We start from the raw sequence: 3,359 nt of genomic DNA, 5'->3' as shown, positions 1-3,359 counted from the left end.
TTCTCAACCATTCCTTATTTTCACACTTCCATATCTCGCGAACGGATTGACGAACTCGAGAATTTCCTATTGCATCTGAAAGCAGAAACTCGCCCGATTACAACGGTGTGTGTACTTTTCCCCTAGGCCCTTCCAGTTGTTGGTTTCGAGTATCAGACCAGCGAAAATTTTGATGGTTTCTTAAGCATTCCTTAACTTCAAACTTCCATATCTCGCGAACGGATTGACGAACTCGAGAATTTCCTATTGCATCTGAATGCAGAAACTCGCCCGATTACAACGGTACGTGTATTTTTGCCCTAGGCCCTTCCAGTTGTTGGTTTCGAGTATCAGACCAGCGAAAATTTTGATGGTTTCTCAACCATTCCTTAACTTCAAACTGCCATATCTCGCGAACGGATTGACGAACTCGAGAAATTCCTGTTGCATGTGAAAGTAGAATCTCGTCCGATTACAATGGTATGTGTATTTTTCCCCTAGGCATTTGTAGTTGTTGGTTTCGAGTATCAGACTTGCGAAAATTTTGATGGTTTCTCATGCATTCCTTAGCTTCACACTTCCATATCTCGCGAACGGATTGACGAACTCGAGAATTTCCTGTTGCATCTGAAAGCAGAAACTCGCCCGATTTCAACGGTATGTGTATTTTTCCCCTAGGCCCTAGTAGTTATTGATTTCAAGTATCAGAGTTGCGGAAAATTGTGATGGTTTCTCAACCATTCCTTAACTTCAAACTCCCATATCTCGCGAACGGATTGACGAACTCGAGAAATTCCTGTTGCATCTGAAAGTAGAAAGTCGCCCGATTACAACGGTATGTGTATTTTTCCCCTAGGCCTTTGAAGTTATTGGTTTCGAGTATCAGACTTGCGAAAATTTTGATGGTTTCTCAACCATTCCTTATTTTCACACTTCCATATCTCGCGAACGGATTGACGAACTCGAGAATTTCCTGTTGCATGTGAAAGTAGAATCTCGCCCGATTACAATGGTATGTGTATTTTTCCCCTAGGCCTTTGAAGTTATTGGTTTCGAGTATCAGACTTGCAAAAATTTCGATGGTTTCTCAACCATTCCTTATTTTCACACTTCTATATCTCGCGAACGGATTGACGAACTCGAGAATTTCCTATTGCATTTGAAAGCAGAAACTCGCCCGATTACAACGGTATGTGTATTTTTCCCCTAGGCCCTAGTAGTTATTGATTTCAAGTATCAGAGTTGTGGAAAATTGTGATGGTTTCTCAACCATTCCTTATTTTCACACTTCCATATCTCGCGAACGGATTGACGAACTCGAGAATTTCCTATTGCATCTGAAAGCAGAAACTCGCCCGATTACAACGGTGTGTGTACTTTTCCCCTAGGCCCTTCCAGTTGTTGGTTTCGAGTATCAGACCAGCGAAAATTTTGATGGTTTCTCAAGCATTCCTCAATTTCAAACTTCCATATCTCGCGAACGGATTGACGAACTCGAGAATTTCCTATTGCATCTGACAGCAGAAACTCGCCCGATTACAACGGTATATGTATTTTTGCCCTAGGCCATAGTAGTTATTGGATGCGAGTATCAGACTTGCGAAAATTTTGATGATTTCTCAACCATTCCTTAAATTCAAACTGCCATATCTCGCGAACGGATTGACGAACTCGAGAAATTCCTGTTGCATGTGAAAGTAGAATCTCGCCCGATTACAATGGTATGTGTATTTTTCCCCTAGGCATTTGTAGTTGTTGGTTTCGAGTATCAGACTTGCGAAAATTTTGATGGTTTCTCATGCATTCCTTAGCTTCACACTTCCATATCTCGCGAACGGATTGACGAACTCGAGAATTTCCTATTGCATCTGAAAGCAGAAACTCGCCCGATTACAACGGTATGTGTATTTTTCCCCTAGGCCCTAGTAGTTATTGATTTCAAGTATCAGAGTTGCGGAAAATTGTGATGGTTTCTCAACCATTCCTTAACTTCAAACTCCCATATCTCGCGAACGGATTGACGAACTCGAGAAATTCCTGTTGCATCTGAAAGTAGAAAGTCGCCCGATTGCAACGGTATGTGTATTTTTCCCCAAGGCCTTTGAAGTTATTGGTTTCGAGTATCAGACTTGCGAAAATTTTGATGGTTTCTCAACCATTCCTTATTTTCACACTTCCATATCTCGCGAACGGATTGACGAACTCGAGAATTTCCTATTGCATCTGAAAGCAGAAACTCGCCCGATTACAACGGTGTGTGTACTTTTCCCCAACGCCCTTCCAGTTGTTGGTTTCGAGTATCAGTCCAGCGAAAATTTTGATGGTTTCTTAAGCATTCCTTAACTTCAAACTTCCATATCTCGCGAACGGATTGACGAACTCGAGAATTTCCTATTGCATCTGAATGCAGAAACTCGCCCGATTACAACGGTACGTGTATTTTTGCCCTAGGCCATAGTAGTTGTTGGTTTCGAATATCAGACCAGCGAAAATTTTGATGGTTTCTCATGCATTCCTTAACTTCAAACTTCCATATCTCGCGAACGGATTGACGAACTCGGGAATTTCCTATTGCATCTGACAGCAGAAACTCGCCCGATTACAATGGTATGTGTATTTTTCCCCTAGGCCTTTGAAGTTATTGGTTTCGAGTATCAGACTTGCAAAAATTTCGATGGTTCCTCAACCATTCCTTATTTTCACACTTCCATATCTCGCGAACGGATCGACGAACTCGAGAATTTCCTATTGCATTTGAAAGCAGAAACTCGCCCGATTACAACGGTGTGTGTACTTTTCCCCTAGGCCATTCCAGTTGTTGGTTTCGAGTATCAGACCAGCGAAAATTTTGATGATTTCTCAACCATTCCTTAACTTCAAACTGCCATATCTCGCGAACGGATTGACGAACTCGAGAAATTCCTGTTGCATGTGAAAGTAGAATCTCGCCCGATTACAATGGTATGTGTATTTTTCCCCTAGGCATTTGTAGTTGTTGGTTTCGAGTATCAGACTTGCGAAAATTTTGATGGTTTCTCATGCATTCCTTAGCTTCACACTTCCATATCTCGCGAACGGATTGACGAACTCGAAAATTTCCTATTGCATCTGAAAGCAGAAACTCGCCCCATTACAACGGTATGTGTATTTTTCCTCTAGGCCCTAGTAGTTATTGATTTCAAGTATCAGAGTTGCGGAAAATTGTGATGGTTTCTCAACCATTCCTTAACTTCAAACTCCCATATCTCGCGAACGGATTGACGAACTCGAGAAATTCCTGTTGCATGTGAAAGTAGAATCTCGCCCGATTACAATGGTATGTGTATTTTTCCCCTAGGCCTTTGAAGTTATTGGTTTCGAGTATCAGACTTTCGAAAATT

Source organism: Ptiloglossa arizonensis, unplaced genomic scaffold, assembly GCF_051014685.1.
Source record: "Ptiloglossa arizonensis isolate GNS036 unplaced genomic scaffold, iyPtiAriz1_principal scaffold0179, whole genome shotgun sequence".
Classification (NCBI taxonomy): domain Eukaryota; kingdom Metazoa; phylum Arthropoda; class Insecta; order Hymenoptera; family Colletidae; genus Ptiloglossa; species Ptiloglossa arizonensis.
Note: the sequence above shows the minus strand (reverse complement) of the source record.